The sequence below is a fragment of the Chelonia mydas genome, chromosome 5, assembly GCF_015237465.2.
Source record: "Chelonia mydas isolate rCheMyd1 chromosome 5, rCheMyd1.pri.v2, whole genome shotgun sequence".
Taxonomy (NCBI): Eukaryota; Metazoa; Chordata; order Testudines; family Cheloniidae; genus Chelonia; species Chelonia mydas.
In genome coordinates, this window is record NC_051245.2 from 131,687,635 (window position 1) to 131,711,114 (window position 23,480).

General features: G+C 49.8%; 1 protein-coding gene across 2 annotated transcripts in view; it reads right to left on the reverse strand.

Moving 5' to 3' along the window:
- The window catches only part of CORO2A (coronin 2A), a 103,489-nt gene extending 80,312 nt beyond the window's left edge, over positions 1-23,177 (reverse strand). Inside the window, exon 1 of one of the 2 annotated variants that reach the window (XM_037902362.2) lies at positions 23,040-23,177. The gene's annotated coding sequence lies outside the window, so the exon portion shown is untranslated. The remainder of the gene's footprint in view (positions 1-23,039) is intronic. The other variant, XM_043547635.1, reaches the window with a different exon arrangement.
- Positions 23,178-23,480: the final 303 nt, after the last annotated feature.

The window sequence follows — 23,480 nt, forward strand, 5'->3', positions numbered from 1 at the left end:
CTGCTCACACGCCACACTGCACTTGCCTGAGGGCTCTTTCTTGCCTGGATCTGCCCGGAAGCAAGGCCCATGCTTGCATTCTCCCAGCCAGCTGACAGCACAGGCTCAGCACCCTGTGGGTGCGCCGGGGCTGGAGCACCCATGTGAAAAAAACAGTGGGTGCTCAGCACCCACCGGCAGCCCTGGGGATCAGCTCCTCCCTCTCCCCCCAGCACCTCCCGCCTCCAGTGGTCAGCAGCGTGCGGGAGGCGCTTGGGGGGAGGGGGAGAAGTGGGGCCAGGAAGAGGCGGAGCAGGGTCTTGGGTGGAGTGGGAGTCGAGCCCCACCCGGGAACTCGGGAAGTCGGCACCTCTGGCTAACAGCCACTCCTGCTGGAATCCACCCAGCATCTCTCCTTCACAGCGTCCTCCCTGTTGCAATGTCCTTCACGTGCTCAGTCGCCGAGCATCGGGGACGTCGACACCGGAGCCAGCTTGAGGAGACATACCCGCCCTAGCTCACGCAAGCCAAGGTGTTAAAAAGAGACGTGTAGTTGCCACGAGAGGGGCTAGCCACCCGGAGTATGATCCCAGCCGAGAGCAGAGACAAGTACTCAGGGCAGAGAGCCCCTCCCGCTTCTCGTGCTGCCAGGACTACACTTGTATTTTTAGCATGCTAGCTTGATCAGAGGTAGCACGGCCGGTCTCCTTACATTGGAAAGGACGCCTTCTGGCTCCGGGCTAGATATACCCTAAATTACAGCTGGGAGGCTCTGGGATTGCATTTGGCATCAGTGAAGGATACTCAGGCCCTTAGCAGAATAAGAATGGGTGCACAAGGTCCAGAAGCAGGGAAATGGCATGAAAGGGGCCTGGTTCTCTGTCCAGTGGATTGGGGACATGCCAGCAATGGTGGCTGTGTGACAGGAGCTGTACAAACGGGATCATCGTCACAGTGCTGGGACTGTGAGCAACAAGGTAAGGAACCGAGTTCAGCACGAGATGCTGCGAGCTCTGTTGGCCGGCGCTACCCCTTGTCACCCCACTCTCAGCATCAGCACGGCTGCTGCCTCAGTGGCCTGTAACCTCCGTTTCATAGATACCAAGGCCAGAAGGGAGCCCTGTGGGGGCTATAGCCACCCCAGAATTGCCCTAGCCCCCTGTAGCTGGAGGCCGGGCAGCGAGGGAGGGTGGAAGAGCGTGCCCTAGAGCCCCTGCTGCAGCTCCCTCCCTGCACTTCCCTCCCAAGTCTGCCACCCCACGACCCGCAACTAGGAGCCTTTGCCTTGTGGGGGCACCTTGGCCCCAGCAGCTCCAACCCTGCCAGGTGCCAGCACAGGGTTAAAGTGGGGCCAGGCTGCTCACAGACACTGACCAGTGTGGCAGGAGGCCACGGGGGAGTCGAGGGGACCGAAGGGAAGCAGCCCCCAGCTCGCGCTCCCCCCACCGAGGGCAGCTTCCCTCTGGGCAATGCAACTCCCAGCGCTGCAAACGTGGCCTCTCTGGCAGCAGCGCCCTGCCAGCAAGGTAAGAGTTGGCTAGGGGAGGTGTCACTGGGTTCCTCCTGGGGGTGCGGCCCATTGGAGCAGCCTTGGAACAAACCCTGAAGCAGAGACCCCAAAGGCATGGACAGACTGGGACCAGCTAAAAAAGGGGGACCAAACCCATGCTGAAGCCGCCCAGCCTCACGCCACTCAGGTGAGAACCCTCCACCCCGTCTGCTTCCCCAGTTCCCTCAGGTCCCTTCTTGCACCACTAGCTGTTTCCCCCTCCCTTTACTTAATACTTTGTCCACCATTTTTAAACTTCTCCCCTCCCCCGATGACTCCTGCCAATTCTCTGAAAGCCAGGTTTTGCCAGGAACAACCAGCTTCTACCTTGTTCAGCAGGTTCCGGAGTGGCAAGTACTTGCCCCTATTCTTTGTTGGGGAGGACGTGTTAGGTCTCCAATGCTGGGGGATGAACAGCTCTGCTAGAGCCGGGTGGGCTGGTGTCTAATGGGAGAGGAAGCTTCTCCTTCTCCACTGCAGTGGCTTCAGAGAGTGGCGTCACACTTGGGCTTTGGTGACATTAACAGTTAGTATATTTAGCGGAGTGTACCTTTATCTGCACCTTCATATGACTCAATCCAGCCAGAAGCACCAAAGTTAGTTCCCCCAAATGATTTTAGCTCTGTGCATTGTCCTAAACTGGGGACTATTTATGAGGAATAGCCAAACATTCCTTTTACTTAAAGGGTATTAGTAAATAAATTGTGTGACAGACATTATCCTTCTCTCCCCATGGCACTGTAACTGACTATTGCAATAAAGCTGACCAAGATTATCGTGGAAAATACTGTTTAACTCAAGTAGATTTTCAGACGACAACAGTGTCTAATGGACCCACTAGCCACAGTTTGTTCAAATACGTATATACATTAATGGTCTGATCCAATGCCAATTGACTTCAACATAAAGCCTCCCATTAACTTCAGCGGGCTTTAAATCAGTCCCGTGGCAAAAATAATGTTTTACCAGTTGCCAGCAATAGCCAGGCACTCCAAATCACAAAGACTCCAGTCAGTATCCCCCCACACCTTCTCCTTTGTTTCCGCTTAAATTTATATTTGCTTTTAAGTCTGATAATTACATATAGCTAACTTTAATGGAAGAGGGTACTTTAATGAACTAGAAATGTGTGTTATTCTTTTTCAGTATTACCTTGCTATTTCAATTGAAATGCGCAATTTAAAATCAACATTCACTTTTCTTAAACTTGCCCTATTATCTTTGACTATTGCAGCACATATGATATATACTGTTGCTCGCTGACCTGAGATCTCTGGAAAACCAAGAGTTAAGGACTGTTGTGAGTTTTAAGATGTCTAAAACATTTGTTATTTTCACTTTAATTTTTTTAGGGAATAAATCCTCATAAAGAATTGATAGAATAGAATGTTATATGCTGAACCATTACACTGAATTATGTAAACACATTGACACATTTTTTAAAGTATGTTTTAGGTAAATGTTTAAGAACTTTAAATAGTCAGCTTGTTAACATGATAGGCTGCAAGAGTTCCAACATCTGTAACCATTTAATTTATAATTAAAACTAATGCAATAGCTATTTTTACATTTTTGACAAAGCCCTGGCTGGGATGATTTAATTGGGGATCGGTCCTGCTTTGAGCAGGGGGTGGGACTAGATGCCCTCCTGAGGTCCCTTCCAACCCTGAGATTCTATGATTCTATCTCTCACGTCTCATATTTTGAAAGAGGGAATTCATGGAACTATGGATTATTTCGGCTTCATTGCAGAACAGTGATGCTATGGTTAAAGGCTCTGTAACAGTTGTATTTTATATCTCTCAGCCATTAGCATCTTATCTTTTAGGCATAGATATTTGCTCCAGGCTGAGTTTTTGGATTAAAGAATTTTAGCCCAGATGATATTTTTTTGTAGTTTTTAACCCCCACCCCCCCCGGCTTTATCTGGTTTTACAGTTTTGTAAATGAAAAAAGAAAAGAAATTAATTTATGTATTCTTATGTAAAAAGCAACATTTTTTTTTAAACTACAGAGCCTGATTCTCATTTCCTCTAAGTCCTCGTTACACAACTCAGTCAGCATATAGGAGCCTTGACTTGGAAGGAAATTATGTCTATGCCCGCTGTAAGGGCTCATGTTACACAGTCCGAGCAGGGCCAAAGGCCCTGAATGGAAGTGAGACTCAGTCCCTAAATGCGGTCATGTCATTTGACCATTATGTGAACACAGGAGTAATTACTTTTTAAAACAGTATCTTAGCATCAATTTCTGTCCTTGACTACTGATGTGCTCCCCCTTTGAGTTCAATAGGTGCAACAAGAATACACCCATGGTCAGACTTTGACCCTTAATAATAGACCTTTAGACAGCTATAGTTATTTGCCAAATCCTGTCCCTTTAATAGGAGATGTCAATTGATCAGTTATCCATGCCTCAGGTACTTACGTGACTGTTGGTCTGTCCAGTATGGTCACTGAAGTTTCAAATGGACCAGATCATGGGTAGTTCCCAGAACCGAGAAGGCCCTCACGTGTGGAACTCATTCCCTGAGCTTCTACCTGAGTCCCAGGAATTAGTACAACACCCTTCTGTTTGGGTCACTCGTCATGGACTATCTTAATTTCAATTACCCTCCTTTAATTCTTTATTCATTCTTTATCAGCCACTCTAATATCTTACCTGGGATTAACGTCAGACTGACTAGCTTACAATTACCCAGGTCATCCTGTTTACCCTTTTTAAATACGTGCACAGCATTAGCTTTCTACCAGTCTTCTGAAATTTCTCCAGTGTTCCAAGACTTTAAAAAAAAAAATCAATATTAATGGTCCAGTGAGCTTCTCAGACAGCTCTTTTTAAGCTCTTGGATACAAGTTATCCAGACCTACCCATTTTAATGGAAAGAATGTGATATGACTACATCTGTTTTTCCCCCCAAATACATAACAGAAATAATGTATTGAACACTTCTGCCTGTTCTGATTGACAGTGCTACCATTTCCATCTAGTAATGGACCAATACCAGCTGGGGACACTGGTGCAATAGGAAGAATGGACGTCGGGTTCCCCCGTTCCCATCTGTTCAGTTAGCAAAGGGGAAGCCCTAACTGGGCCAGATGCCAAATGCTCTGTGCTATGCAAGGTGGCAAAATGTGCCACTTTCCATGCTGTGTGCTTTGTAAAGCAACAAAGAAACTGAATGAAGTGCTAACAACACCAACCTGCTTCTGGTGGCTCTGGCTTCTCCAGAACATGAGCCAATGTCCCTGTGATACATCCCTGTTAGCATGGCAATCACATGGACCTGCCACTTTCAACTATCTGTTCATCCTCTCTCTGTCTGAACCCGTTGACTCCAGCGGAGCTGCGGCCCATTCACACCAGCTGAGGGTCTGGCCCCATTGACTCCAGCGGAGTACTACTGATTTACACAAGCTGGGGATGTGGCCCATCATGTTTCAGTACCCAGGCCCCGGGCAGGTACAGCTGCTGTAGGGGATAATGTAGGGAAATCTTAGGACCAATTCCTTTGCATCAGTGGAGGTACTGGTGTGACTGAGGCCAGGAGCCTGGACCCCAGCAGGAATCACTGAACTTTAACAAGGAAAATGCACATTGTGAAGGAGCAGCAGGAACTGTCGGGGGCACTTTGCCTTCTGGGCGCTGAAATGGCAAGCAACCAGAGGCAATATTTAAATGTGGGAACAGCAGACAAAGCTAGGGCCCCTGGCACCTGCTGGTACGGCCGAGCCACGAATCTGCTCAGAGCTTCCCTACAGCGAGCCATGAGCTGTGAGAGAGAGCCTGCAAACCAGCTCCAACAGATGCAAAATCCAGGCCTTCATAAGCTCCTGCATTCTCTCAGCTCTACCTCAGGCCTGCTCTTTGAAGCCCGTAGTATTGCTTTAGAGCAGAATCCGAACACCGAGGTATTTATGGGCCTACACGAACTGCAGGGGTGCTGCCAGCGTGCTTGCCCTCTCTCCTGTGGATCTGCACTGCCCGTGGGATTGTTTTAAAATTCCATTGGGTGCTTTGCACTCAGATATGCCGATAAAATAAAAAATCAGCATTGGTCTAGTCTCTGGAAAAATCCAATCCATCCCAGGTGCAGATGCTGATAACGGAGCTTAATAGCACTTTAAAAGCAGGGGGTTTTGCGGTCTGATCTATTCCAAGGGTTTTCCTTCATGCCTTTCCAGTCTATTTATTAAATGCCATGCTGCACAACTGATGATCAGCCCTCTGACAACCCACATATACCACTGCATCTTCTTGTAGATGTTGATCTTCCAAACTGGTTCTGTAGAAAGGCCCAGTCCAATGCCGTGTTGCTCTCCAGTGCCTCTTCCAATCAATGCTAGAGCGGCTCAGAACATGACCACGGCTCAGGCAGGTACTACGCATACACGGGGCAATTTTTTCACCAGCCATCTCACCAGTCTGAAAATCAATTTGGTATTTAACATGGAGACAGGAGGCCTGATCTCCTCTCCCTTACTCATTTTGCCACTGACTCCCGTGGAGCTACTCTTTTTACACCAATCTCAGTGAGGGGAGAATCAAACCCAAAGGTTTTCCCTTACAAGAGGAAAAAATTCATTCTTATATTGGGCACAATCATCCATTCACAACAATGTGAATCAAGAGACACTCCACTAAAATCAACAATTACTCTGGCTTTACTCTGTGTAACAGACTAGCATCTACCCAAACACAGTTACAGCAGGTGTGAAACTGGCCCACCGTTCCATCTGCTTTCAGTAAAGCCTGTACTTGATCAGCTGTGCTGTCCTGTTCACAGATGTCTGTGGTTAGGGTCAGTGACAATTTCAGTGTTCATAGCAATCTTTATGCTCACAACACAGACCACGAGGCCTTTTGTTATTCCAGTTGAATTGTCTCTGCTTTTGATAGAACAGAATAGCAGGGAGAATATTGATAGCAAAATGTGGACTGAAAACAGCTAAACTATCTGGAGTTCGAGTGGCCAATAGTTTGGAATTGCTGATTGTCTGTATGGTGATCTCACGGCTAAAACACAACCTCATGAATGAGCCTTCACTTAATTTGAACATATCTGAGAGCATTCCTAAAGGATCTAGTCAGAAACAGCCCAGGTAACCGCACACATCTTTATGCTGTAAATTACCATCATAATCCTTAGGGACATCAACAAAAGCTCCACAGAGACTGTGACTAGGACGCAGTTCTCTAGAATGGCATCGGTGCTCTTAACATCACAGAAACATCCTGTCTCTCTGCACAGGGGGACGTGCCCAGACACACATTACTGGACTGTGTTTTCACTTCCTTATATTAGTTTACATTCCACCCACCTCCACTTCCTACCAAACCCCCTCTTTGTTGGGCTCTAAAGCTTTGCTTAACCCCCCCCATGTGACCCTAAGTCTACCCCAGAAGGGAAGCAGCCCAGACTTTGGCCCTGTGTGTTCTTTGCAGTGACACCATCCTAGACCAAAGCCAGGCTTTTCTCAGAACAGCTTCCTGAGTGAACGTTGCTGTCACTGGCATTGCACTTTGCACATTACATTGTACTAAAGTAGTGCACGACTCCTTCTCCTACTTCAGTACTGTAACGAGGCCTCCGCACCAATCAGTCAGAGACCTCCTCCACGTGCAGTCACCAGTGCTTCTTCTATTAGCAGTGTCAGCTCCCACCACCTTCCATTTCCAGACAGGTGTAAACAGCCCGCTTCTCCAGCCAGCAGAGATGCACGGCCTGTGACTCCTCCCTTTCACGTCCTTCCTGCCAGCTTTATATAGCCCCCTGGCAAATAAGGCCCGCAGGTGCTCCCCTTTCACCAATTAGGCGTGTCATACTCAGCCAGCCCCAATTAATCCTTCTTAATTGAAGCTGGGCTAACAGGGACCTGGCTCAGGGCCTCCTGGCCACCACCCTGTTACAAGTACAGACAATCACTGTGGATCTGATCCTGCTCTCACTGAAGTCAACAGCGTTTCTGAATATGCTTTGCTATTATACACAGTTCATAAGGACATAAAACCGGCCGCACTGAGTCAGACCAAAGGTCCGTCTACCCCGGAATCTTGTCATCCAACAGTGGCTGGTGCCAGGTGCCCCAGGGGGAATGAACAGACAGGAATCATCCAGTGATCCATCCCCTGTTGCTCATTCCCAGCTTCTGGCAAACAGAGACGAGGAACACCCTCCCTGCCCATCCTCGCTAATAGCCATTAATGGACCGATCCTCCATGAACTTACCTAGTTCTTTTTTTAACCCTGTTATAGTCTTGGCCTTCACAAAATCGTCTGGCAACAAGGTCCATAAGTTGACTGTGCGTTGTGTGCAGGGCCATCCCTAGCCATTTTGGTGCCCTACGCAGCCCCCCCGCGGGGGGTGGGGAAGGTGGCTCTAGGCCCCTGCAGGGGGGGCTGGCCCCAGGTCCCCAGAGAGGGGACAGGACCTGGCTTGGGGGGCAGGAGGGAACCGCCCCCCAGCATGAGCGACCGGAGCGGGTTGGGGCCGGGTCGCTTCGCTTCCTGCCGCCCGGTGAGTGCAGGGCAGGCCTGACCCGACCCCGCACTCACAGGGCAGCGCTAAGTGAAGTGACCCAAACCCAGCCCGCTCCACTCTGCTCCTCTGGCTCCCAACCCTGGGGCTTGGGGGACAAGGGGAACTGACCCCCAGCGCACACCGGCAGCATGGCTGGGAGCCAGCGGCGCGGGGCGGGCTGGGGCCGGGTCACTCCGCTTACCACCGCCCGGTGAGTGCGCTCAGGGGAAGGGGTGGAGTGGGGCGGGGGCTTTGGGGAAGGGGTGGAGTGGGGGCAGAGCTGGGGCAGAGCAGGGATGGGAACAGGTGGGGCTGGGGCAGAGCAGGGGCGGGGGCCATGGGGAAGAGGCGGAGCAGGGGTTGGAGCAGCATGCAACTGCGTAGGGCACCAGGAAATTTGGTGCCCCAAATTTCCTGGTGCCCTACACAGCTACATACTTTGCATATGGGTAGGTACGGCCCTGGTTGTGTGAAGAGGTACTTCCTTTCCTTTGCTTTAAACCTGCTGCTTATTAATTTCATTGGGTGATCCCTAGTTCTTGTGTTATGAGGCGTATACAACACTTCCTTATTTACTTTCTCCACACCAGTCATGATTTTATAGACCTCTATCATATCCCCCTTTAGTCATCTCTTTTCCAAGCTGAAAAGTCCCTCTCTTATCAATCTCTCCTGATACAGAATCAGTTCCATATGCCTTATCATTTTTGTTGCCTTTCTCTGAACCTTTTCCAATTCCAATATATCTTTTTTGAAATGGAGCGACCAGATCTGCATGCAGTATTCAAGATGTGGTAGTACCATGGATTTATACAGAGGCAATATGATATTTTCTCTCTTATTATCTATCCCTTTCTTCATGATTCCCAACATTGTTGGGTTTTTTGACTTTTTGACTGCTGCTGCACATTGAGTGGATGTTTTCAGAAAACTATCCACAATGACTCCAAGATCTCTTTCTTGTGTGGTAACAGCTAATTTAGATCCCATCATTTTATATGGATAGTTCAGATTATGTTTTCCAATTGTGCATTACTTTGCATTTATCAACACTGAATTTCATGTGCCATTTTAGTGCCCAGTCACCGGTTCTGTGACAGCCCTTTGTAGCCCTTCGCAGTCAGCTTTGGACTTAACTATCTTGAGTGGTTTTGTATCATCTGCAAACGTTGCCACCTCACTGTTTACCCCTTTTTCCAGATCATTTATGAATATGTTGAATAGGACTGGTTCCAGAACAGATCCCTGGGGGACACCATTTACCTCTCTCCATTCTGAAAACTGACCATTTATATCTACCCTTTGTTTCCTATCTTTTAAACCAGTTACTGATCCATGAGAGGACCTTCCTTCTTATCCCATGAGAGCTTACTTTGCTTAAGAGCCTTTGGTGAGGGACCTTGTCAAAGGCTTTCTGAAAATTTAAGTACACTATATCCACTGGATCCCCCTTGTCCACATGCACATTGACCCCCTCAAAGAATTCTAGTAGATTGGTAAGGCACAATTTCCCTTTCCAAAAGCCATGTTGACTCTTCCCCCAACAAATCGTGTTCATCTGTGTCTGATAATTCTGTTCTTTACTACAGTTTCAACTAACTGGCTTCGTACTGCAGTTAGGCTTACCTCATTATTAGCTGTTAATTAATCGTGAAAATACAGCAAATTACTATGTCGCTGGTGCAGAAGCAACAGAAGCATACCATAGTATTATCCAGAGTTACTCACATGGATCACTTGATTGGGACAGCAAACTGAATAGTGTTTTTTTCCAAGAATCGCCCATACCGAATATTGATACATCTTGCTAGGACAGAAACTTTGTGTACTGCCAACAATATATTAGCTCCTCTTTCAACTAAGAAAACAATTAAAGACGTGGCTGAAAAGGGCATATTTTCTCTGTGGCCATTGATGCCTCAAACCATAGATGCTGACTCCGTGAGTGCTCCAGGGCTAGAGCACCCACGGAAAAAACAGAGGGTACTCAGCACTCCCCACTCACCCACCAATTAGCTGTTTGGCGGGCCCAACTGATCGGCGCTGGGCGGGAGGCGCTGGGGGGAGGGGGGAAAAGCTGATCAGCTGTTTGGTGGCAGGCAGGAGGCGCTAGGGGGAGGGTGGGGAGCAGGGGCAGGAAGAGGCGGAGCGCACTCGGGGGATGGGGCAGAGCAGGAGCGGGAAGAGGCGGAGCAAGGGCGGGGCCTCAGGGCCGAGTGAGGTTGGAGCACCCCCGGGGAAAGCTGAAAGCCCGGGCTTGTGCCTCAAACCATGGGAACATCAGAAATGTTTCTGACAGTTGTCCTTCACCGCACAGTTGCAAGGGGAGCAGTCCTTTGTCTACCTGATTATTTTCAAGGCAGCAATGAAACTGAATTAGGACTGTTTGAAAATGTGAAAAGCATACAAAAATGGTTTGACCTTTGACAACGGATCATCCTTTGCAGCGGATGATGATAACATTAACTTTGGGAGATACCACTCAGGCTACAAATGAATGAAACATAAGAATGACTATTTGCTTCCAGCTAATTGCCCAGCTCATAAACTGCAATAATACAGCAAACTACGCTATAGATAAGTCAACATTTGATCTTGAAGGTCTTGTAATAAAAGTTTTCAATCACTTTCCTCATCTGCCAAACAAGTTTCAGAGTTACAGGAGATACTTCATTTGGTGAACCTTGAATACATGGAAATGTTGAGGCACCTCCCCAAGGATGAGTCTCTCTACACCCTGCAGTTGAAAGGATCTTAAAATATTTTCCAGCTATGCAAGTTATTTGTGTACATTAGGTGAGGACTGCACAGCTGCAATTGTTACTTTTTTAAGGATGACAAAGATGGGGATAATGGAGAAAAACTTTCAGTATTGAAAACTACTTATATTTCTTCCACAGTGTGCTAAAAGTTATTTTACGATACAGTTTTAAAATTAAAAATCTGATCTCGTATGTGCTGAAGTTTATGACATAATGGATTCATTAAAGAGAAAGTAACAACAACAAAGTGGTGACAGATTCTTTGGTCATAACTGTAACTTTTATCTAAAAACACATCATCGCAAAGCAGAAAAAATGAGAAGGGTTTTCATACAGTGGTGGGCAATAGCTCTCACATACCTGACTTCACGTTTTTATTTCAATGAACAAAACAACTTTAATCTGATTCAGCCACCTTTGCTGAAAAAAATGCTGACTTTTCAGGAAATTGTAAGCATCATTGAAGGGTTGGATTGTTTGTTTAAGGAATAGCGTGCACTGAGAGATTCTGTAGAGTGCGTGTGCATGCTGCAGGAGTCTGGTTGTACTAGGGAATGGTCTAATGCTCTATCTTCAAATCCTAGTTCTCCCAATTCCTTAAAACTTGTGGAACTTATGTCCTTTCTTATTTCAAATGCAGCCATGGAAGGTATATTTTCCTTGAGTGAACAGTCTGGGACAGATTGCAGAAACCTGCAACATACTGAGTCTTTTAAGGATGAGCTTCAAATTAAAGTTATTTTCAGTTGTACACGTAAAGAGTTTTATGAACTGATTTCAAACAACAAAGATGTTGTGAAATGTATTAAAACTATTAAGTACCATTTTAAACATTAAATTGAAGCTTCTGATAATTGCACTGTATACTTCAGACCAGTAGAAATGTACACTTAAGAGAAAAATACATGATATGCTAAGAGAAATGGTGTTTCCCAAAAATGTCCCTTAAAATAAAGTGTTTGTTTTTCATGTGGTTTTCCCTTACTTCCATCCAACAGAGGTAATCACCCTAGACAGTGTATGGTGGTGATCATGAGCACTGCACTTCAGAGCAAAGGCTGTCACCCTGCCCTGCAAACCCTTGCACAGGTGAGTAGCCCCACTGAAGCCAGGGCGTAAATCGAAGCCCTTAGGTAAGGGTGTGCATGATCAGGACCCCAGAGCAAGGTGTTTGGTTACTTGTGTTCTTCTTTGATTACGTGTCTAGTCTGTATTAAAGTCAAATTAGATGAAACCTCAGCGAATTAATGACATGGGCTGGTTAAGTTTCAAGAGAAAGCAGTAAGATAAACACTGATTCGTTATATTTGGCTAATGTAGTTACAGAGGTGGCTGGCCTTTGGTTAGGCTGCCTTGCATTCTTGTTTCCAATGGGAACCTTTTTTTCGGTATTTGTATCATTAATGAAATCTATAAAATCTGCTTTGGCCAGGCCTGCGATGTCACTGACAGTTACCTAGGAGAGCTCTCGGTTAGCACTCAGTGGGTGTGTTTCAGAGTTCCTGACTGCTATTCTGACTTCAGGTCCTAAGCAAGCTGGGCCAAAGTTTCAAATAGCGAAGAAATCTGTGCTTTAGAAAATGATCTGTAGCCTGGCTCAGGGTACGCTCTATGAAATGCTGGTTTGAATAATAAGTGATCATCTTCCTTCCAATAATACATGCACCATGTACGGCCCAGCAAATAATTCAGCACGAGCCCGCATGTGGGGCTGCTGTTCTGGAAGCTCAACACTGCCTGCAGAGATGGGACATCATGTGACATGAAGACAGGACCAGTTTCCCAGCGGTGAGATCTGTCAGACCAGGAAATACCCTGCCCAGGATAGTAGGAGAAAGCCCAGCACTGGGTCCATTCCAGAGAGGACTGGGAGGGCACTTGGGAATTGATTGTGCAGGCTGCAGTTTGTGCCTTAGCAGAGAGGCCGACACTAGTAGGTCTTTCCCAGGTAATGCCAGTAAGGGACACCAGTGAGCTGAAGGAGAAGAGGGAAGGGAAGGAGGCCATTCGTTTCGACGAGTGGTTACTCCAGTTTCCGTACCCATTCAGTCCTTGGTCTCTTTGCTTCGCCTGCCACCAAGACAGCCCCCGTGGCGATGCAGGGAGGCTGGGTGTGCGTGTGAAATGGACGCTTGTCGGCCAGGAACTAAAGGCTGATGCTCCCGACTCGCAACCACACGCTCGTTGCGAGGCTAGACTGGAGCCCAGGCCAGGGTGCTAAGAGGCTCCATAACCTGACCAGGCTCGTCAGCAACCCAGTCTGTCTAAAAGCAATGGGCTGGATTCTTCCATCCACGCTCCCCCTGGCTTTCAGAGAGCTCCACCCTGTGACTATTAACAGCAGCATTGGACCCAGAGATTCAGCCTTCTCAGTGCGTTGCTGGGGTTGAGCTACGCCGTCTTTTCCCAACCCCCTGCCGGCTCTGCGTCTGTTCTAGTCTCTGGCTGCGCTATGTCTAACATGGGCCGCAGTGCAGCAGCTGGTCTTTGAATCTGTGCCCAGCCAGGCACAGCAACGGTGCTGTGTAAATGATAACCGTGGCAGGAGGATGGTAATCTCTGCTTCCAGCCCAGTCCCAGTACCCGGGCTCTGCAATCCACCCCACTGATTCCACACGAGTGGGGGTGGCAGGGCTGGCTCGGTGTTTGAGTTTCAGTGATATTAATGTTATCTGGCCCGCCTTGCTTTGCCTGTCATAAAACCTAGTGAGACCCTCCCCCATAGTTAAATCCTGCCCTGATTGATCCCTCAGAGTTCAGTGCACAGATGAGGGCAGCGTGCAGCCCCTAGGTCCTCCCTGGCAGTTATCTAATCAGTTTCCATGGACTTTGCATGTGAGTTCATTAATACAATGTAATAAAGATTGGAATTTTCGGTTCATTTTTCTTCCTTATCATTTTCTCTGTCACTTTGTCCCAGGCAGGTACACAAGAAGCTTTCAGATGAGTTCTCTGAAAATCCCTGTCCTTGGCAAGCCTCTCCTGGTCTTTCAGGATCGGGTGAAGCGTAAGCCCAGATCCGAGCTCATTCCTTGCAATGCAAAGATCCCCAGGCACAGTAAAATCGACACGCAGCCATTTCTGTCCTGCAGACCCAACCGCCGCCACCGCCGCTGCCCGGGGGGAAGGGTTTCCACGTGAGGGGAGATAGTGTCACACAGGAAACACGGCCGGAGCGGCTGGCTGCCACTGGCTTGCTGCGTGACAACAGGCAGCTCGCTGCAGCTCTGGGTTTGCAAGCGAACACCGCCGCGCAAGGCGGCTGGCAGGGGCGATTCGTTAAGGTTGTTCAGGGCGGTGGAGATGGTACATGTGATTGTTGTGCATCGTGTGGCCCTGCAGGGGTATGTCCAGTGCGGAGAATCAGCTAGGCCTTGTCTGCTGTTATCACGGGAATTCCCTGTGCAGACCAGGCTGCGTTGCTTCTATCGGCAAAACTGAAAACCTTTCCCGTGCCGTGCAGCCCAAGCCAACGCAGCCTCTCCGGCATCGCTAGCATGTTCGGCAGACGCTCAAGATACATATGACTGGCCGTGTTGCTCGCCCGACCTGCCCCTGTGAAGCCCAAGGCCCTGGAGCAGGCGGGTGCTGCAATCACTAGCTCGAGCAAGGCAGGACGCACAGAACCACTGTAATTAGAGGGCCCTGTCATCTCATTATTACCACTCCGTTTTCTTCTTGTCGTGGGAGCAAAAGGAGCTGCCATTCTGGGTCAAACCATTTCCTGTGCTATCCTGCCTGACACAGCACCCGAGAGCAGATGTTTTAAAGAGGAATTGTTGACCAGCCCCAGCAGTAAGCCTATTTGCCTATGAAGTGTTATGTAGGTAGATGTGTGAAATTCCTTCCTGACCCCAGCTATGGTGAGCAGTTTACACCCTGAAGCATGAAATTTGACTAATCTTAGCATCTCAACTTGCAGAATTACACATTACAGATGTTCATCAAGGGTTTGATCCTGCATTCAATGGGTCAATCTTGAAAGACCATCCAGCCAAATATTTACCTCCCTGACTTCCTGCTCCAGTGACTGGCAAGTGCCACTTTGGCCTGCGCTTCCCAAGGGGCTCAGCAACCGCTGTCGGGGACAGCTTCTCACAAGAGTTCAGCAAGTCGGGGCTGCCCATGCGGGTCGCAATGGGTGCTGCTTGACTCTTTTGGAAAGATGGCCAAGACTACATCTCCCAGCATGCAATGTGCCCACTTTTAGGGGGTCCAAATGGGAGGTAAGCTATCTTGAGACCCTGACCCCAATTGTGGGTGCTGTGCCCTTGGGAATCTGGCCCTGAGCTCTCTTGAGAACCTGGCCTTAGGTAAGGAAAGTTTCCATGGGTTGGCTTGGAACTAACTGCCATTTAACTTCACTGAGTGCCAGCTCACCCTCCTGTCCTTGAGATGCTCACCACAGTTTACTACGCCCAAGAACGCAGTGTCCAGAGTGCAGCACTGCACCTCAGCTGGTTGGAGGATGCCTGGTGCGAAGAGAACACAAGGAAACTCCTCCCCACCAACCCACACTTTATTTTGGTCTAAATATAGTGGCCCTGAAAGACGTTGGATTCACACAGCTATGGTGACTGAAATCTGCTGTGTAGGAGTGAGTTCCACTACACCTTTCACACAGCTTTGAGCAGATCCTGTTTTTTCTCTGCATCCCAGGGCTTCGCAGCCCCACCTTGCACTGTTTGCTCGAGAAGGCGGATGTGTCGCACTCTGCAAAGCCAGTGATTGTTGTGTATATTTGGCACAAAGGCAACTGGATTACATTGCTTGAAAACAAGCCAGACTGTGTTCGAAGATATGCCAGAACTCATCACAAAAGCATCAAGGTGCAGGAGGCGTCTCCATGTGTTACGAATTCTTCATACACCATTAGGGACAGTAATACAGTTCCTGCTCTCTCCACCTCACTCCATGGCTGAGCATCAACCCACTCACCACCTCTACTGGCAGGAGGATATAGAAATCTGCCTGGCCTCTGCTAACACTGCCAACTTCCTGCCACTTGTGACAATGATCTCTGTGACTGAGAGCTCTGGGTAGGCAGTTCTTTTGCACCTATCACTGTACCAGCTAGACACCAGCCTAATATGGATGCTTGTCTGCTAGGAGGAGGGCTAGGCCCAGGAGTTCATTGCACAAGGGCCACTGACCAGCCGTGACTCATTGATGACTGTATGTCACAACCAGCCTTTGCTGGAGGCATGTTTCACAGCTGTCCCCACTATTAGCAGCCCCCATCAGCATCCACCCACATGCACGCCCCAGCCCAACAGCTGCTGAGTTGGTTACAACAATAATTATTCATTTGTATCACAATAGCACCTACAGGCCCCACCCAAGCGCAACGCCATATTGTGCCAGGCACTGAACCCACCATAATGAGAGAAAATCCAGGTTCCAGAGAGTTCATCATGTAAGAAGGCAGCACAGACATAAGAAGGGTACCCCATAGCACCAAGGTCCCTTAGCCACCCAGCCAGTCCTCCTGGTACACGGGAGCAGATCTCTCCAGACTCACCTTCCCTCTAAGCCCTCCAGTTGTACAGTTTGCCATCAAACACTGGTCAGGATTCACAATCTTCCTCCTCCCGCTCAGTCTAACAAACCCAATTAGGGCCCTTAACACCCTTTCCCCTGTGACACTGACACCTGGAGGCTCTGGCACTGCAAGAACTTTGCCTTTGAATGAAGATGATCACGGTGCCGTGGTGGCTTTCTCCTGAGCCTCACCCCATGCTAGCCCCGCAGCTCAGGCCAACCGAAAGCCCAACCTGACTGCTCAGCACTACAGTGAGTCAAAAAATATCAAATCCCTAGATGTTGGACATGAACATGCTGTGAAAAGCATATCCCCTTTTCTGACCAGCTGTGCTCAGTACCAGCCTTGGCCTGTCTCCATTAGTGCCTCCCTCTGCACAGCGACAGACTTACTGCTGTGAAGTTCCTGGGGGTTCTTCAAATGCACATCACCTAAGCGGGGTGGGGCAGTATCTCAGAGTCCACAGTGACTAGGGAGCAGCTCATTGCAGCTCCAGGGTGCAGTTCTCCCAATGCTCACCCTGCAGCTCCCACAAGCACAGCACTTGCAAGCCCAGTTATTGAGATGAAATGGACCTGATTGCTATGCTTCTGCCTCGAAACTGGGATTCAGGCTGGGATCACAGTGTAGACAGACAAGCTAGCTGGAGCAGAGGCTTTGTGCATACAGATGGATGGGGGCTTGGGCCTTTCCAAGATATTTCTGTCCAGGTTCCATGGCAACTCTTTAGATAGGCAGGATGACATGGATTGATTTGCTGGCACATCCTAGTGGACTGAAGGAATTTGAAATGACTTTGATTGATGGAGCTGGAGCTTGTTTTGCAAACATTTTAATTTGCTGAACGAACCTGCTGCAAATAACCTTGATTTGGGTTAAAATATGTCCCCTTTCCCCTTCTCCAAATCCAAAGCATCGCTATAGGGCCTTCCAGGTGGCTAAGGATAAAACAATGATTCCTTCACCCCTTCCTGTAGCAAGAGATGGTCACCCCAGATCAAGAGACAATCAAAGGGGTCCAAAGATATTCAACAAAAACGATCAGAGGCCCTTAGAGCGTTTTCCCTCTCAAGGGAGACTGAAAAGAGGAGGGCTGAATAGTGCTGCAGAGACAAATGAGCGAGGACGTGCTGAGATCGACAGAATAACAAATGGGACAGCAAAGGTAACTGGGCCACTCCTACGGACCCTTTTTCCAACACAGAAAAGAAGAGACATTCAATGAAACTAAAAGGGAACTTGTGTGTCAAACCGATACATAGAAATGCCTAATCAGTCTGTGGAACTCATTGCCACAATCTCTCAACCATGTTGTTAGGATATAGATATTCAGGCCTGTCTGCAAAGGCCTGTACTTTAAGAATTTAGGTGTATTCTTATCACTTGGCTAGTTATAGAGGTACAAAAGAAAGAATCAAAATCACTGTCTGCCGGTGTAAGGGCCTTCTCTTACTGTGACAGTTTGAGGCCCTGTGCTTAGGCTAAGGCCTTTGGCTAAGCAGCAGAGGCAGCCATAAGCTAGGAAGCGACAGTCACATCCTCACATTCCAAACTAGTCACATTGAAAGAAGGTGCTATTGGGCTGTTAGGAATACAATCCTGTCCTGATAATGCCTATCGCCTCCAGAGAAAGGGAAGTGCCTAGAAAATGTACAAGGAAACAGCATCCTGTCTGGCAAGAACTCACTTATCAATACTGGGATGTGAAATCCTCACTTCTGTATTGTTTTGTCATTATAGTTCCCACTTTGCTATTGTTTGTCTGTATAATCTCTGTCTGGTTCTGTGATTGTTCCTGTCTGCTGTATAATTAATTTTGCTGGGTGTAAACTAATTAAGGTGGTGGGATATAATTGGTTACATAATCATGTTACAATATGTTAGGATTGGTTAGTTAAATTTCAGGAAAATGATTGGTTAAGGTATAGCTAAGCAGAACTCAAGTTTTACTATATAATCTGTAGTCAATGAGGAAGTGAGTGGGCGTGGGCGGGAGGGGATGGGTGTGTGGGTGGGGAGATGGGAACAGGGAATGGGGGTAAGGAAATTGGAATCATGTTTTGCTAAAGAGGGGAGATGGGAACAGGGAATGGGGGTAAGGAAATTGGAATCATGTTTTGCTAAAAGGGGAAATGGGAACAGGGAATGGGGCTGGGGAAATTGGAATCATGTTTGGCTAAGGGCAGGAATGGGAACAGGGACACAGGTGTAAGGCTTTGTGGTGTCAGAGCTGGGAAGGAGGATACTAAGGAAGGAAACTGGAATCATGCTTGCTGGAAGTTCACCCCAATAAATATCAAATTGTTTGCACCTTTGGACTTCGGGTATTGTTGCTCTTTGTTCATGCGAGAAGGACCAGGGAAGTGAGTGGGTAAAGGAATAAGCCGCTAACACATGTCCAAGAGTTAAGCGGGTTAAAACAGAACAGATATAAGCCCTTGTGCTTCAGGGCAGAAGCCAAACACAAACTGCCTAGGCTCAGGCTGAAATGTCACCGATTGCCGGGTTATTGCCTAATGGTCCGTTATGGGGATACCTGCACCTTCCTCCGAAGCAGCTGGTGCTGGCATAAGAGACAGGATTCAGGGCGGGACGGCGGGCTGGTCTGATGTAGAATGGCCATGTGCCTGTGTTCCATGGACTGGACCGTGATCCTGGCCTAGGGGAGGGGAGGGCATCGTGCTGGCAGAGTGTGCAGGGGATAGAGCTCTGCGGAAACCTTCACTGATGGACTGTTACACAGAGTGCCCTGGAGAACAGCAATCATCCTTATTCTCCAGAGCAGTGGCTCTCAACCTTTCCAGACTACTGTATCCCTTTCAGGAGTCTGATTTGCCTTGCGTACCCCCAAGTTTCACCTCACTTAAAAACGACTTGCTTACAAAAGCAGACATAAAATACAGAAGTGTCACAGCACACTAGTACTGAAAAATGGCTCACTTTCTCATTTTGACCACATAATTATAAAATAAATGGATTTGAATATAAAATATTGTACTTACATTTCAGTATGGTACATAGAGCAATATAAACAAGTCCTTTGTCTGCATGAAATTTTAGTTTGTACTGATTTTGCTAGTGCTTTTTACGTAGCCTGTTGTAAAACTAGGTAAATATCTGGATGAGTTGATGTACCCCCTGGAAGACCTCTGCGTACCCCCAGGGATATGTGTGCCCCTGGTTGAGAACCACTGCTCCACACGATTCACAAGTCAGTGGCACACGTGTGCTCCACATACAGGAGTGCTGGTGCGAGAGCTCACACAGACTGGGATGGACCTAGCTCAGGCCCACAAAAAGCTGCAATGCTCCGAATTCAGAACATCCCAGTGCATTTGAAAGAGCCTTCGAGTCAGCTGGTAGAGTCTGTCTTTCCTGGAGGGTTGGGTGAGGAGGAGGGAGATTAGGCCCTTGTGACTGTAATGTGAGCAGAGCAGCAGGTCTGACTTCCTTGGGGATTTTTTAAAAATTATGGATGAAAACCTGGCTCCACTGAAGTCAGTCGCAAAACTCCCATTAACGTCAGTGCATTGGAGACAACACAACACAAAGATACAACAGCCCAAAGCTGGGAGTGCCATTGCTGCCATCCACAGAAAGGCAGGCGGGGGGCGAGGAGGGTCTCCAGCACCACGTATGATGGAGGGGGAGAATGGAACAAGACACAGGCTGCACAGTGCTGGTCAGAACTACTTTGTTCGGCCATTTGCACTTTTCCTGAGGGTTTTCACAGTAGTTATTGCTTTTGGCTGACAGAGCAGGGGCTCTGCCTTATGTTACAAATGCATCTGCAGCAGGGAGCCCTTTGTATGTCTGCTATGAAATCCATGGGGCATATTCTGCCCACAGCCATGCTCCTGCAGCTTCAGTGAAGTCAATGGGGTCACACCGATGTAACTGGATTTGGGCCAGTAATGGCTACAGTAAAAAGGTACTTGGAATTAACTGGAGGAAGAATCCCAAAAGAGTATCACATGGTAAAATGGACTGAGCCACACACCTGCCTCAGCGGTTTTGCAGGCACAGGAAATGCAGAAGAAGCTGCTTCATTCTTACTACACAATCCCGCTTCCCCTGTGCACATCTCCACTGACCCCAGTGCTGAGAGCGTCCCACAGACGTCTCGAGTCTTCCAGGAGCAAACATCACCTAATTGAACTGAACATTTTGCAGACCCCATCCACACGATGCACCCCCGATTCCACACGGCCTCAGGAGCCTGATCCTGCACAGTGATGAGCACCCTCTAAAAGCTACTCAGCAGCACTTTGCAAAGTCAAGCTCGGAGTGAGCTCCTTACAGCCCAGGGTCCTTCAGCAAGCACGCCGATGTCTCTGCTGTTCTGCCAGAGGGGATTGCTTAGCGTTCAAAAGCCTTGGGGATCATATACAGAGATTCCCTGGAGCCAAAGATTCAAATCCTGGCAGGGTCAACTCATTCCTTTATCCTTCTCAGGGCAGTACATTGAGCTGCGTGTGGCCTGCTGCATCGGGATCAGGGGTTCAGTAAATCCTCCATCCTCCTCATACCACCAAGCTGTCCTGGAGGCAGGAATGCCCTGGCACTGACTACAGAAAGCAGGAAGGGGCATTAGTGAAACACCTGTGTTCTGCACTCACCCAGCTCTGCTAATCATCTCCCTGGTGCCTGGCACTGATGGTAACAAGGCAGCACTAGCTGCCACTGCACTGGACCCCTTGGAACAGGTGGATGGGTGGCATGACTGCCCTCACCCAGAGAGGTGACTGTTGATTAGACATTAGGATTCCCTGCCTGTCACTGGGCAGCTTCTGAGCTGGATTTAAAATAAGCATTAAGTTGTGTCCTGCCTCTGAGAAACAGCAGCAAGCAGAGCCCAACAGGCAGCATCTGGGGGGTCTGGGACCAAGCTACACACAGTATGGGACCTGGGCTGGTGAAGCTGTTCACAGCCAGCTTTGCATGCTCCTAATCGTGGGGGACTCTCTGCACAACCTTGGACCAGCCAGTTTCTCTGCCTGCAGCTCACTCGCTATGCCCCCCCTTCCTCCAGGGCTTCTGGAAGGCAACGTTCCCATGTCTGTAGAGACCCTTGGGAAAGTGACCAGAAGAGTGCGAAGGACATTATCACAAGCCTGTGCCAAGAATCTGAACTGACAGTAGTAACAGCTGACCTGTCACCGTGGACAAATAACGGCCGACCCACCAGCTTGAACCGGTGACTGCAGCTCATGGCTCTGCTTCCTGAGAAACCCACCTAACGATCCCAGAGAACCGGATATTGGAGTCCCACCCAGATGACCAACTAAAAGCTGGGTAGGATCCAGAAGCAGCCGCCTCCGGGGGCAAAGGGCAGCTACACCATGGGGACAGGGACTCTTCTGTGCAGAAATATTGTACCCGGCCCCTACATGGAAAGGGCCGGCAGCCGGAGTCACAGCAGAGAAGTGAAGAGTGGCTGTCTACCTCCTCACTCAGGTGCACCAGTCACCTCCCTGGAGGAGCAGAGAGCAGACAGCGTTTGTCTCTGGGAGATTAATTCAGAAAAGAGAAAGCCCAACGTCTAGAAAAAGGTGAAATGCTGGTCCTGAATTTAGCAAGTGGGGAGCCCATTGCTCACATCAGGCCACTGCACCACAGAGAATACAGGCCACTCACCCCACCCCCATATACACCAGATACTGTCTTCTGTTCCTGCTTGTGTGTGTACGTGTAGCGTGTGTGAGTGAGAGAGCAAATGTGCGGGTCTGTGTACAGTTTGTGTGCGCGCGTACCTATGCCTGTACACTCGCGTGTGTTCCCCAGACACAGTTCTCCACTAATACATTGGCCCAGGTCTTCAGCTGCGTAAATGTGTGCAGCCCCATCAAGCCCTGCATTTGGTACGACAAATGTAGCAAGGAAATGGCACTTGTCAGAAAAGGAGCCACAAAGCCCCCCAGGGCTGCTGGCTTCCAAGGTCTTTGGGAATCAGTCTCTAGCCTTGCACTGGTCACTGAGCTTTTCCTAGGCCCTTTACTTGCAGCATTGTCAACAAAGGACCAGGGCTCTGGCCCTCCGGAATAATTAGCGCGTGGTAGGCAGGACAAGTGACATGAGGCAAGACCCCCCAGTCAGTCCCCTCTTCTGAGGGGCAGCACAGACCCGGGTCCCAGGGCAGGGACTCAGCACGAGGGCTGACAGACTCCTGGCGCTGCCCAGCTTCATGCAGGGCACAAGACACAAGGCAGGGCCATTCTCCCAGGAGCGCAGAACACAAGCCTATCATTGCGCTTCACCGGTAAAGCGCATCATCGCCATAGCCAGCACTTGCAGCCTCCCCTCGCTCTGGCGGGAGCCCACCCGACAGACCACGCCAGCCTCCCTGAGCCCCAAGCCACAGCAAGGCAGTCTGCCTGACCCCTTCTCTGTAACCGTGCCCAGCGGGCTGGCTGCTGCCTCTCCGGAACAGCCTCTGAGCTCTTGACAGGCAAAGCTACGGAGCCAGCTCCATCCACAGAGAAAGGAAACGCGGGTCCATTCCCAGGGCACGCAGGCTGGCCGCTGATGCCCCGGGAAGGCGGCACAGGAAGGGCGGGATGCCGCGGGGAGACTGAGCATTCACGGCCGCCGCTGGCTGCCGCGGACCGATCGCCCGCAGCGCCGCGGGGCTCGCACGATGCCCGGCGCCCGGAGGTGCGCGGCCCGCCCCCGCCGACGGCTCCTACCTTCGCAGCGCCCCGCGGACCCCGCCAAGCCCGGGCCCTTGGCTGCGGCTTCGCCCGGCAGAGTCGCTCCCGCGGCGGCGCGCCCCTCTCGGCAGCGGCGATCCCAGGTTCCGGCCCCTCCGGGCGAGCCCCGCGTCCCGGCCAGCCGCCGCCGCGAACCAGGCGGGCTCCCAGGGCGGCCGGCGGCGGGGGAGCCGGGAAACGCCCCACGCAGGGGGCGGGCCCGCCGCGGAGCCCTGCGGGGGAGCCGAGCAGAGCCGGGGAGCAAAGCCGAGCCGGGGAGCAAAGCTGGGGGGCCCTGCGGGCAGAGCCGAGCCGGGGGGCCCTGCGGGCGGGGGAGCCGAGCCGAGCCGAGCCGGGGAGCAAAGCCGGGGAGCCCGGGGGCAGAGCCGGGGGGGGGCCTGCGGGCTGGGTGGGGGGCAGAGCCGAGCCGGGGGGCCC